General features: G+C 44.4%; 1 long non-coding RNA gene and 1 other non-coding gene across 4 annotated transcripts; both read left to right on the plus strand.

Moving 5' to 3' along the window:
• The first annotated feature begins 115 nt into the window (after window positions 1-115).
• LOC114883322 lies at window positions 116-11,759 on the plus strand. Of its 3 annotated transcripts, XR_003790547.1 has the most exons (5): window positions 116-278; window positions 3,557-3,711; window positions 6,446-6,481; window positions 7,989-8,183; window positions 10,177-11,759. It is a non-coding gene; the product is annotated as an uncharacterized LOC114883322 (long non-coding RNA). The 3 variants fall into 3 exon arrangements; XR_003790560.1 differs by having other exon boundaries at window positions 6,590-11,759; XR_003790542.1 differs by having other exon boundaries at window positions 7,989-11,759.
• LOC114883406 lies at window positions 5,198-5,324 on the plus strand. Its single transcript, XR_003790566.1, has one exon.
• Window positions 11,760-13,915: the final 2,156 nt, after the last annotated feature.

The following is a 13,915-nucleotide window of genomic DNA, read 5'->3' on the forward strand; positions in this document are numbered from 1 at the left end:
CCGCGCCTGCGCACGGCGCCTCGACGCGACGCTCCACCCCACGCTACTGCGTGGGGCGGGACTTCCTCCCGGCGCCCCGGAAAGCGGAGAGAGCTCTTTTCCGCCGGAAGAAGAAAGGAGTTGCCACCGAGATCGGACACCGGAGAGCAGGCGTCTTCTGTCACGTAAAGTAAGGCCGATCTCCGGCCACCCGGCGAGGCGGATGACAGCAGCGTCCTTGTAGGCAGGCTGGCTGGAGTGTCGGGCTTCAGGAGACGCGGAGGGGAACCGGAGTAGAGGTGAGGGGTCGGTGTATCTGTCGCCGTGTCAGCGCCACCGGCGACCTAGGTCTCATTACTAAGTTATTGTCCTCCGCTTTCTGGACCTCGTCTGAAAAACGAGCTTGGTAGCTCACGGAGCTGTCGTGGGGATAGATGTGAAGGGAGAAATCCACACTCAGAATGCAGTTTAAGAGAAAAATTCAGTAGGTGAAATTTCCCATGGGCGCTATCCTGTGTTGAGTAAGGTATGCAACGTGAAGGTCTATACAAACCCAGACTTTCATAATCGATGATTCCTGCTTGAGGCAGCAGCGCTTGTTGCATTAATTTGAAAAAGTACACTCACAGTTGGTAATTTTTAAGCTTCCTGAATCGGCCAGCAGAGTCACTTGGTATTAGAGGTGGAACCATACCCCTTCTTTCATCTTTTTTTTAAAAATTTATTTATTTTTTTGTTTTTGGCTGCATTAGGTCCTTCCTGCTGTGCACGAGCTCTCTCTAGTTGCGCGAGCGGGGGCCACTCCTCCCTGCGGTGCGTGGGCTACTCAGTGCAGTGGCCTCTCGCTGCGGAGCATCGGCTCCAGGCCCGCGGGCTTCAGTAGTTGTGGCTCACAGGCTCCGGAGAGCAGGCTCAGTAGCTGTGGCGCACGGGCCCAGCTGCCCCGCGGCATGTGGGGCCTTCCCGGACCAGGGCTCGAACCCGCGTCCACCGCACCGACAGGCTGATTCCCAACCACTGCACCACCAGGGAAGTCCCCCCTCCTTTCATCTTAAATTGAAGCTCAGTCTTTGAGAGGAGACAGGCTGAAAGTAACACAGGTTGTTAGTGATAGAGATGGGACTAGAAGTGACATTTCTTCATTTCCAACCCAGAATTCTTTCCTTCACACCATACCATCTCTTTGAATTGCTGAACAAGTCTTTTTGGGGGGAAGTGAGCAGGAGTGAAGAGGGTGGTGGTGTACATTTAGGTGCAGTATGAATCCATCAAAGGCAAAGTCACTATGTGTCAGGAGTTAGAACTGTCATTTATTTGCATTTTAGATACTCTATAGATGTAGGTGCATCTATCATTTCCTATTCAGGAACGTATGTGTAGTAACAAAACGTGAAGATGAAACTTTGCGTACCTCTTACATACCTTTACACAGAAAGGCCTGGTGTTCATAGGTGTATGCTCACCTTGGAAGACTTATCACTAACTATTTATTATTTGAGTTCTCACTATGAATATTTACTGTAACAATCTGTGGAAGTGTTTACTCAAAACACTGTCTGAATCAGAAACTAGCTATAAAGAACTCGTAAGTTGCCCGCAAGTCCAGGGCAGATGCTGTAGAGGGCATTGCAGTCACACCTCAGCTGTCTGCATAAGTAATACTGCACTTAGTGCTCGTGCTGTTTAAAAGTATTGTGCGTTATCTCTCTCATCTTTTCCATATTATTAGGTGGAAATGTAGGAACGTGGGAAAGCCTAAGAGGTCTAGAAAACAACCTGAACATTAGCAAATATTGAAAACTGTTAGCATCACACAGGGGAAGTCTTTCCACTGAGAAACTCATTCAACTAGATGTTCATTGTGAGGGACCCACTGTTACTCTATATAAATTATTTTCAAACTTTTTGCTCTCAGGACTCCCTTACAAATTATTGAGGATTCCAAAGAGCTCTCATTTATGTGTGTTATATATATATATCAATATTTATGGTATTAGAAATTAAAAACTGAGAGGTGCCTTTAAACACAAGAATATACAAGCACACATTCTGTTGTTAGAGTAAAAGGATCTCAGGGGCCCTCACAGGGACCAGACTTTTAAGAATAACTGCTCTATACAAATGTTTCAAAAAAATTTTAGATGATTGCTGTAGCAAGTGATTGTGACATAAGCAGAAGTATCACCTTAAAAATGGAATAACAAGGGGCTTCCCTGGTGGCGCAGTGGTTGAGAGTCCGCCTGCCGATGCAGGGGACACGGGTTCGTGCCCTGGTCCGGGAAGATCCCACATGCCGCGGAGCGGCTAGGCCCGTGAGCCATGGCCGTTGAGCCTGTGTGTCGGGAGCCTGTGCTCCGCAACGGGAGAGACCACACTGGTGAGAAGCCCGCGTACCGCAAAAAAAAAAAAAAAAAAAAAGGAATAACAGGGACAGTCTTATATTTCTATAATTTCTACTGGAATGATGCAGAGTTCATAGTTATTACATAAGTAGGTAATTGGTGTTTAAAACGCCTTCTCTTTTGCAGAAATCTTTGACAGTTATATGTGGTTATTTGGGGGAAATTGGCTTGAAGTTCTCTGAAGGGCTGGGAACATATTTTTCTGCTTTAAAGTAGTGAAACATAGGATCCCACCTGAAAATTCTAGCCAGCCATCAACTTTTTAGGAAAGGATGAGATTTCAGTAATGAGGAGTGCCTCCTTCTGATTTTTCACCCCGCGGGTATTACATAAATTTGGCCAAGGTTGTCTCGGGGAGTGGAGCTGTTGTTTGGCATTGAGCTGCTGTAATTGTTACTTTGTATCACTTGTGAGGACATCTTTCCCATAAAATGGTTTTTTAAAGACAAAGGAATTTCCTGGCTGTCCAGTGGTTAGGGCCCCATGCTTCCACTGCAGGGGGCACGGGTTTGATCCCTGGTCGAGGAACTAAGATTTCACAGGCCGTGCTGAATAGCCAAAAAAAAAAAAAAAGTATTAAAAAAAAAAAAGGACACAACATTTGAGAAGGAATCGCCTGTGATCTTTGTAAATCCCTAAATTTTTCATTACCTCAACGGCATATAACTTCCTCCATCAAAGTCTTAGATTCTAAGACCAGCAGAGAGCCAGAGTCCTGTTGTGCTGTGATATCAGAACATCTGTCAAGCTCAGGGCCAAGGGGGTAGCTTCCACTCACCAGCATCCAGAGGATATGAACCAAATTTATGTTTCAGAGCATTTTAAGTAAACATATTGTAGACCTTTGGGCTCTCTTAATTAAGAGTAGTCAAAACTATAATATTAAATGTGTCAAAGATCTCTTGCAGTCATGGGGAGGAGCTTTCTAGGCCACACACATCTTCCCCACCCCCTAGATTCTTCTAAGCCCCTCCCACTCTGCCCATATTAGAAGTCACCATGGCGCACTGCTAATGGGATTATGTATTAGATCCCTCAGGTGTATTGGAACAGAAGAAAGGTTGAGAAGTACTCCCCCTGCTCCTACCACTACACACAGATTTGAAAGCTACTTTCTAATAAAGAGGCTTTTCTTTTAATTTGGAAGACAATTTGATGTCTCCTTTCCTTTTCAGATATATGAGCTCTTTGAAAGCAGAACACTGTTGTTTCCATGTTCTGATCATTCAGAGATTATGAAGGCACAGTTCCTGCCTTTGATTTGCTTACTGTCAAGCGGAGTAGACACAGGTCATGGTGGCAGTATAGCCACTTAAGTATTCTGAAGGAGGTGAGTATGTGGAACTTAGCCTGGGAGAGGGAGGAATTAAGCAGTGCTTCTAAGAAGTAACTTTTATACAGGCATTACTTGGGTGGGCAAGGAGCTGGGGGTGGGGGTGGTGTTCATTCCAGGTTCCCAGGAATCTGTGGCTGGTTTATAAATTGTACAAAAGACACTATCAAGTGTATTTTCCAGAGCTCTTTCCTTATTTTTGGATCGTGCTTCTCTTGTTTTCCTTCTCTCTCACTGCCCCCTCCCCCTTAATTGGATGGGTATTTGGGATATGAAGGGAAGTCAGAGGGTAGAAATCTTTCTGTGTGGCCGAATAATAGGATGGCTTTACCAAGAAGTGAGGTGTGTACTCAGTAAATCCATTTGTAAAAAGTAAGTTCCTGCTTTGTTTAAACGCATAGCTGGGAAATCTCAGCTATGTTGGTTGGATTCTTTCCCAGTGAATGGATTATATTCTTGTCTCCAGTCCAGTCTATTTGAATATAAGGACATGTCGTAAGCTGCTTTCAAAGAAGAGACCCACATTTAGGCTTAGGAATGAGCACAGGGGAGACAGCAAGGTTAGAATCCAAGTTCATTGTATAAAAACATTTTTATCGGTTATGTCTGAATGACTGCATGTTGTTTTAATCAGCCGCAAACTGTTTAGTTGAATTTGCATAACTCAAATAAATGATAGTTTAATTCTACCAGGATTTGAGTGAGGTGGAAATAGAGCAGAAAAACCTGAATCTATCAATGTGTGGGAAAAATGAAGAAAAAGCAATTAATTAGTTGGGCTTAATTTTTTTCTGGGATTGGGGAATAGCAGAAAACAAGCCCTGAAGTAGAAAGACATGAACTAGCCCCTGTTCAGTAGCATTTCTAAAATATTTGGGACATTTTACTAACTTGGGGCATAGCTGTGCCCAACTCATGGTTACGCTCCTTCCGGGAGACTTCCTAACTGACAGAAAAGATGCTGACTGGGTGCAATCTTTCCAAATCACAAACTGTTATTATTATTATTTTTTTTGGCTGCGTTGGGTCTTCACTGCGCGCGGGCTTTCTCCAGCTGTGGCGAGCAGGGGGCTACCTTTTGTTGCAGTGCGCGGGCTTCTCATTGTGGTGGCTTCTCTTGTTGCGGAGCACGGGCTCTAGGCACGCAGTCTTAGTAGTTGTGGCTCACGGGCTCTAGAGCGCAGGCTCAGTAGTTGTGGCGCACGGGCTTAGTTGCTCCATGGCATGTGGGATTTTCCCGGACCAGGGCTCAAACCCGTGTCCTTTCATTGACAGGTGGATTCTCAACCACTGTGCCACCAGGGAAGCCCACAAACTGTTACCTTGCATTTAGATTCATTAAGCGTTGGTTGCCATGAAGCAAGCATATGCAAGAGTTCAAATCTCTTAAAGCTTGAAGTTATAAAAGTAATAGATTACGATTCCCTCAATATCTTGACATGCTAGAGGACAGTGTTTTAAAAGCTAGACTTGTCATGTTCTTCTGGAGACTAAGAAATTAGAGTCCTTGAAGTCAAGCTGACTCTGCTTTTAGCCTCCTAAATGAAAAGGTAGATAGAACAGGTCTTGTTTGCAAACTGAATTCAAGACCTACTTATCTACCAACAGCAGTTATACACTTTCTATTGTCTTACTATAGAAAATAGGAGTAGTGAATTTATAAATGAGTCAGGGTAAAGAAAGACATAGTGAACCCATGAGAATCTTACTCTAATTGATAGGAAGGTGACTAGAAGTTGGAGAAGTTGGTTAGGAAAGTGGAGGAGAGGACCTTTCCTGTAGTACAGTCTTCATAGGGTCCAGGAAGTCTTTTTTTTTTTTTTTTTAAATTAATTAATTAACTTTTGGCTGCATTGAGTCTTCATTGCTGCATGCAGGCTTTCTCTAGTTGCGGCGAGTGGGGGCTACTCTGTTGTGGTGCATGGGCTTCTCATTGCGGTGGGTTCTCTTGTTGAGGAGCACAGGCTCTAGGTGCGCAAGCTTCAGTAATGGTGGCACGCGGGCTCAGTAGTTGCGCACGGGCTCAGTTGCTCCACGGCACGTGGGATCTTCCCAGACCAGGGCTCGAACCCTTGTCCCCTGCATTGGCAGGCGGATTCTTAACCACTGTGCCACCAGGGTAGCCCCAGGTAGTCTTCTGGTAGCTAAACCTTGGATAGAGACCAGCCTAGTCTCATTTACAGAATGCCACATCATGGTGAATTGTGCTGGGGGCAGCTGCCACTGTGTGAGCCACGTAAGATTTTAACACATTTTGGAGGATGAGAAGAGCAAATTGATGATGAAGCACATGCTTCAGAAATTACTTAATTGCATGTGTACAAGTGATTGCATATTGTTTGAATAAGCAGGAAGTCAATTATTAAACATACACTTTTCCAAATAAAAGGCAATTTAATTTTACCAGAAACCAGTGTCATTTTGTATCCCAAGTCTCTAACCAGCTTTACAATCTCATCTAATAAAGGTGCCTTAAATTCTGAGTATTCTGAATTATTAAACCCGTGTTACTTTACACCAGGATTCTGTGGTGGTTTTACATATTCTCTTTCCCCTTTGTTAAGGTGGGGAAACCAAAGATTATGTTAATAACTTGCTCAAGAGTTATAAAGTGATATAGGTAAAGCTAAGAAAAGAACAGATTTTGGTATCTTTTGCCCAGTATCAGGGATTGTGGCTACAATGGTCTGATTTTTTTTTAAAAATCTTTTTCTGTTTTGTTTTTTAACAGATTTATCAGCAGGTTGCAGGTGAACATGGCCTTGAGGTAAATCCTGCCCCTTATTGAAATTTAGTTCCAGCAGATTGTTCTTGGCATTTTAAGGAACTAGAATATGTTACAAAAAACAAAAGTTTTGTTTTGTTTTTTTTCTAGACTTTTTTTTTCTTGTGGAAGATGAGAAACATGTTTAAAGAAAGGTTCTTTATGCTGAATAATTGTGATGCTTGAAGTTGGTCATCTAACTTATTTAGATTAAGTGGATTTAAAAAATCAAAGCTATTTCTACACCATTTTTTTCTTGATCAAATAAAATTTTATTAGAACCTTATAGGTGCCTAGTTTTTATCCATGTTATATTACATGTGAAATAAAGCCTATTAGAATCCTGAATTCAAACTTTATCTGTGATGTCCTACTTCCTACTCAGTAGTTTCTTTTTTAGTAGCTGATAAAATTTTTGATAATACACACATATATTTTAATTGTTTGTAACTTGACCCATCTCTGTGCTTGCTTTGGTTGTATCTTCCTTATATAAGGGTAATGATCCAGGTTGGCAGGGGAGAGGGGTATTTGTGTGTGTTTGTAACGAGCTTTAAGATTTTCAAGTTGAGTTGTGAATTCAAGAATCTGAACTTCTGTTTATACCAATAGGCAGAGTTTTGAGATAGGAGACGAGGTGCTCCTTGTGTCAGACTTTGAGTGTACTGGGAAACATGAAAGTGAAAATCTTTAAGGTGAAAGATTTTTCAGTTAACATAAAACTTTAAGAGATGAGATCAGGGGCATATATGTTTAGAGAAGCATCTACAGGGCACGATACTAAATTGTCCCTGAGAATTGCTTTACAGGTGGAGTCATTTACTCTGCATCTTGACTGGTAAGCATGAAAATGCCGTGTGTGCAGAGCTTTAAGTGGCAACTGGAAACTTGAACTGGAGAACCAGAAATGCAGCCAAGGGAGCTGGGCATCGAGGTCACAAAATAGCATGAGACCAGTGAGGCAGGATGCCCAAAGGTGCTGGCTAGAGACCACCTCTCCTACCAGGGCTCAGCTTTGCACTTGGTAGACTGATGTTTTCTCTTAAAAGATTGTTGTGCATTTGCTATATGTCATACACTGTTATGCATTCTCATGTTTGTCATTAAATTTCCCATCCTATAAGACAAATTTTATTTTTCTCTTTGTTTAAAGAGAAACAGAGCTCAGGGAGATAATGTGACTTTTCAGTGGTCGCAGAGTCGCTACAAAATAGCAATCAAACTCAGGTCTTCTGATTTCAAATCTGGTTCTCTTTACATTATAGGACAGTTCCTAGAATCAGTTGCAACTGTTGTCTATTTTTTACCAGACCTTAGCCCCCCTACCCCAAACGTGCACATAGTGAAAGCAACACATTTATTATTATTTATGTGTAGGCTGTTGTGTGACACCAGGAAGCATGTAGTAGTAGGTAATGTTGCATTTTTACCAGTCTTGCCATCTAGCCACAGTTGCCCCTCTCTTCCTTCATACTGCCCCCCCCTCAGGTTTGTCCCTCTCCTGCCATAGGTCTTCTGCTATAGTTTGAACAAGCCCTGCCAGCCCTCACATGGAGAGCAGTGAGAGGCCGAAGAGCGGTGGCTGGATGAAACAAGTATTTGGTGTGCACGTGTTAGCCCTTGGGGATTGAGTGATGAACAAGACAGATACTGTCCTGCCTTCATGGAATTAGGTGTTACAAAGATCATTTCAAAATTAAAGAGGGTAAGTACCATGAAGTAGAGGAGCAGGTTTTTAGAAACAGTGTTCGGTGGGAGAAACCTCACCGGAGTGCCACTGACTACTGGGAAAACAGGAGAGGAGAAGGCTGCTGAGCACGGCACGTGGCTACCCTGGTTCTCTTTGTGGGTGGCCTCCTGCCTTCTTACGCCTGTTCTTGGCTGACTAATGAAATGTCACAAGTGCTGGGGCGCCTGGAGCCACTAACACTTATGTATCTCTTCCCTCCTTCTCCCCCAAGCTCTGTAGGCCTTGGGGACTCAGATACTTTGCTTATGCACAGATAGACCAATACAGTTTGACAACCTGAAAGACCTTTGAGTTCATTTAGTCTGAGCCGTCATTTTACAGCCAGAACTGACTAACCTAGCATCACACAGGTGGCAGCACACAGGATCCAAGTCAGGTGAAATGAATGCCCCCACAACAGTCTGGCAGATAAACAACATGATGAGCTGGGTGCATGGTGCTTGAATGCCAAGTTCAGGCAGCTGAGGCGTGAGTGGCTGGGAGAGGGGTAGGTACAGAAAAGAGACAGGAAGCTGGGCATCAGAATGGTCTAATAGAAAGTGACGCGCTTTGGCATTGAAATGCCATTGTGTATCTTTAGACATCCAGGCTTTTCCAAAGAAAAACAGGGATGCACAAATAGGTGAAGCTGACAACTGAACGTGTACAGATGCTGAGAAATGTCCACGTTGAAAAATGACAATTTTGAATTTTCGTAATCTAATAGAATTCCAATCTTCCTTGGGGAAACCGTTATCCTTATATCTGGAGTCATCTTGTTGTGTAGAAATTCATACTTATGCCTAAAGATTAAACGTTGATATAACAAAGCTTCAGAAATTCTGTAGATGGGCTGTTTACAGAACATTTTCAATTTTCAAATACTCCTATAATTATATCATTTTCTTTTATTAAATGACTATCAAAGTAACAGGCCATTTCTCAAACTATGTATCTCTTTTCTAAAACGTGTCCTAAGAAACTTATATTTCAAAACTCTGTTTTTGAGCAGCCACTTAACCGCAGAAACTTAACATACAGTATCATAAACTCATATTGCATCAAAATTTGTATAGAAATACGTTTAAAAATGTGGATTTCAAGGTTCAGATGTGTAAATCCCTTGTAATAAAGACATTTGAAACAGGAAACCTCATGATCTTTCATGTAATAAATTGGGCCTTTTGGTATAATCTGTGCACAAGTACTCTGAGGCATCCCTTTCCTAAACTTTCAAACTAAGGGGGGCACCTGGGGGCCTGTCACCACTCAGTATTGTATAGCACCAGCACCCTCTCATGAAGGGAGGGTACTTCTTTGTGCTTTGAAAATGGCCGAAACCAAAGGCGGCCACAGGAATTTCCTAGCTCTGCCCCCTATGGATGTTTGAAGTTCTGTGTGCCAGCATGCTGGTCCACATGGCTGGGGTGAACGCTTAGAATATGATCCAGATGTGTCGGAACAAACCAGCCTCTTTCCATCCCAGTGCACCTTGTTTTTTTCTTAACTGAGCAGTCAACAGAAACTGAATGAGCCCTTCCCTCTACTTTCCCTCTCACCACCAATAGAGTCTAAGACTATGAACCAAAAAATACGAGTCCTCCACTGTTAAGAGACACACACAAATACCACCACCCACCCCCCTTCCCCGGACATCTTTCCAAGGTGAGACTACAAACTTCTGCTCTAGCACTGGGCTTTTCACCCTTCCTTTTTCACTCTGTCTTGTGTTCCCACCCTTCTGTCTTTTAACCTCACCTCTCCCACTCCACACAGACTCCTCCTCATCCTATATGCGCCTTCAGTTGTTCCCTGCCCCTTGTTCTTAACCAACTAGGAGAGGAGACTGATTTTTTTAGTCTTACTTCAGGCAGAATATCCAAAAACAGTATGTGGCTCAGTGAACGGGATTTCTTTCATTCCTCAAGCTGGGCTTAATAGAGCTGATTTTAGTTTTAATATCTTACAGGAGGAAAGTTGCTCTTCTCACCTTTGCTTAGGCATGACAACATTTAACTAACCACGATGGAGGCTCCTGGGCACAAAACATTGGATGAAACAATAGGATTCAGCAAGTCGAGGATCAGAGGCCCCATAGTACCCACGGTACTGGGAAACTGGTGTGGTAAAAATTTTTGCAATTTTTGAGATGGAGAGTGGTTGCACCCATGGCCTTCTAAGTCTGAAATGTCTACTAGCCTGGGCCTCATGGATTTTCCCAGCTTTATGGAACTACTCCAGTAGAGGATAGAATGCTTAGCGACAGAAGCAAACCGGAATTAACCATAACCATTAAGCCTCTGCCCACATCTACTAAAAAAGATGGAATTGGGGCTTCAAAGCAAACTATTCATTTAGTAACAATGAAGTTGAACATAAATGCAAAACCAATCACTTAGTGGTGAAAAATGCTGTCTTTGGAGCCAGACTGCCTGGGTTTGAATCCAAGCTCTGAATCCATGCTGGTTAGATTATTGAACTGCTGTGGGGCATAGCTTTCTTATCTTTAAAATGGGATAATACAATTGTGGGAAGTAAACGAGATAGTATGTGTAAGAGTGTAGAACAGTGCTTAGCGTAGAATAAGTACTCCATGAATTTTAGCTATTTTATTGGAAGTACCCAGAGCTGCTTTCTCTTTCCATCTGGACTTTAAGGAAGGGGGCTGGAAATGAGTCCTGAAATATCTTAGCATATTTTAGAAAACATAACGTGGGCCTTAGTTACTACCAGTGGAAACCTCTCGCTCTGTTCTTTTCAAAGCACCTTTTAATCTTGGGTATCCAGATTTCACCTTACCTTGATGATGCAAATGTGTGCCTCATGCACCAGGAGAGGCGGTTTGCTCCCAGGTCTTCCTGTTTAGGGACATCTTCAAAGGCCACACCCACCGTGTAATCCAAACACTCGTCCACCTCCACCTCCCAGTAATGGCGCCCTCGGACTGGAATTAGGTTTCCCATGACAGCAACACACCTGGTTTTAGAAAGTAGAAGCATCTGTGATTTGGGGTGACCCAAGCCTGGCTGTGCAGGTGAGTGACACCAACTGCTGGGGTCAGTCAGTAGGTGGCCTAGAAGTGTGGAGGCAGGTGTTTGAACACCCACTTGTAAAGCAGCACGGCCCTAACTATCAAAGCTCACTTGACTGACGCTGAAGATTAGAAGAGGATTATTATACTGCTGGTTATAGGTGAGGAGGAGACAAGCCAATAGAAAAGGTTCTGTTTGCTTTTTACAGTGATTGGGCTTTTATAGTAACAATAAGGTTTGGTTCACTTGTTCATGAAGAAAGATTCTTGGATTGAGGACTTCCCTGGTAGTCCAGAGGTTAAGACTCTGCGCTTCCACTGCAGGGGGTGTGGGTTCGATCCCTGATTGGAGAACTAAGATTCCACATGCCACAAGGCGTGGCCAAAAAAAAAAAAAAGAAAGGGACTGAAACCTAACAGAACACAGCACGGTCGATGGAACCATATGCTTGAGGTTCACGAGCTGGCCAGCACTTGCTTCTGGTCTCCTTGTTCCCCATCTGCCTCTCCCCCTCCGTCCCCAGTTCACACTTCTTTTTTTTTTTTTTTTTTTTTTTGCGGTACGCGGGCCTCTCACTGTTGTGGCCTCTCCCATTGCGGAGCACAGGCTCCGGACGTGCAGGCTCAGTAGCCATGGCTCACGGGCCTAGCCGCTCCGTGGCATGTGGGATCTTCCCGGACCGGGACACGAACCCATGTCTCCTGCATTAGCAGGCGGATTCCTAACCACTGCGCCAGTAGGGAGGCCCAGGGACTATCTTTGTCTCTTTACCCCCAGCACACAGCACATTGTTTCATGGGTCAACAGATGTACTGGTAACAGGATATTAAAATGGGACTCTAACTCAGCTTGGCTGGAACCCCAAAAGCCAAGACCGGAACAGTAGGTGGTAAGTACTCCCATATTACAGTATGAGATGCTGGACCACCTACACAGGACTTTCGAAAGACATGGCCAAAAACTGGTTTTGCAACTTTTAGTGCAACACCAAAGGGTTGAAGCTGAAGATGCTTGAGGCTGTGTCTACCCAGAGAGCTGTCTTATAATCCACACAAAGAGTGAAGTGGCAGTGGCCTGGTCAAAGGTGTGCGTTTTCAGAGGACCACATATGAAGGAGACCCACCATAGAAATGCTGTAGATTAGAGGCTGCCCAACTCATGAATTATTGAAAAAAAGCCAATAGGATCTTTAAGATTTGATCAGTTGCATTCTGTTTTTTTAACGCAGGTAAGGACTTTATTGCTTCTTAATCCTCTCTGTGCCCCCCAACCCTGGGTTGAGTGGGCAGAGGCAGGAAAGGGTAAAGTTGTGTTCCACTGTACTGTGTGCTGTTCTGCTGTCACACGCTAACACTTACATATAGTAAGTATGTAACACACATGCAGTAAGAAGGCCAGCAGGGAGCGAGTGTCAGAGGAAGTGTCGGCTGCAGGACAGTCCAGGACCCAGGCAGGGAGGCTGGATGCAGTTTTCCATCGGTGGCCCCTCCGGCCCCCCTAAGAGAGTCCTTTCCTTCCTTTTAAGATCCTCCTGACTAAGACCAACCCACCGAGAATTCTTTTCATCCTGATTACCAGGAAGCTAAGAGCTGTGTTTAATGTTTAATCTTGGAAACAGAAATTAGCCCTTGAAGTTAAGCTGTGTTCTTTTTTTTTTCATCTATCGCTGTGATTTTTCTATTTCAGTAGGGCATATTTGCCCCGTTTTTTTTTTTGGTAGATTTTTTTTGATGTGGACCATTTTTAAAGTCTATATTGAATTTGTTACAATATTTTTTCTGTTCTCTTTATTTCTTTTGGTTTTGTTTTGGTCACGAGGCATGTGGGCTCTTAGCTCCCCAATCAGGGATCGAACACGCACCCCCTGCATTGTAAAGTGAAGTCTTAACCACTGGACCGCCAGGGAAGTCCCTTGCCCCCTATTTTAAGTCTTCTTTAAGCATTTGGAAAGAAATGAGTTACAAATGCATCATTTTGATCTTGAGTACTAAGCTCTGGAGATAGCGCAGATCCAGACAGACAAGGCGCATCTTTGATGGACGGCCCTCTCTCAGGTCGTGCACTAGCACGACCACCATTCCCTCCACCAGCTTTGGGCTGGTTTTTCACCAGGGCTTTTGTTAGGTAGTATCACAGTGTGGGAGAGAGAGCTCTGGGCCAAGCACTGGGGGACCTGGGTCCTTGCTGCTCTCTCACGGCCTGACGGTGTGACCCTCCAGCCCTGGGAGCCCAGGACTCCACCTCAGAGGCCACAACACGTCTCCTCTGCTGGCACCAGCCAGACCCCCTACTCCCCTCTCCCCAGCCTCTGCTCCCCACCATCCCCTCCCCCTCACTCATTTCTTGGAGTGAGCCTGAAGCCCCCTTCAAGGCTGCATGTGTCATAATCCAACTTTACCCGAATAACAGCATGTATTAGGCTGGTTCACAGACTGTTCAGGTGGGTGAGGGGCTGATACAGTACCTGGTAAAGCGGGTGTCGCTGGGGAGCGGCTCCCTGGCGGGGGCTTTCCTCTCACTTCGTACCACTGTAAGCCCATCTTCAGAAACGGTCAGCCAGGGATGGCAGGTGTGCTCGTTCAGGCGAAAGTAGCTGCCTGCGAGGGGAGGAAGCACACAGACACACACACCCCCCAACAGCCAGTCACTCCTCTGCTTTCTCCACTTTGCGCTCCG

The sequence above is a fragment of the Monodon monoceros genome, unplaced genomic scaffold, assembly GCF_005190385.1.
Source record: "Monodon monoceros isolate NGI ecotype Baffin Bay Population unplaced genomic scaffold, NGI_Narwhal_1 Contig3951_ctg1, whole genome shotgun sequence".
NCBI lineage: Eukaryota > Metazoa > Chordata > Mammalia > Artiodactyla > Monodontidae > Monodon > Monodon monoceros.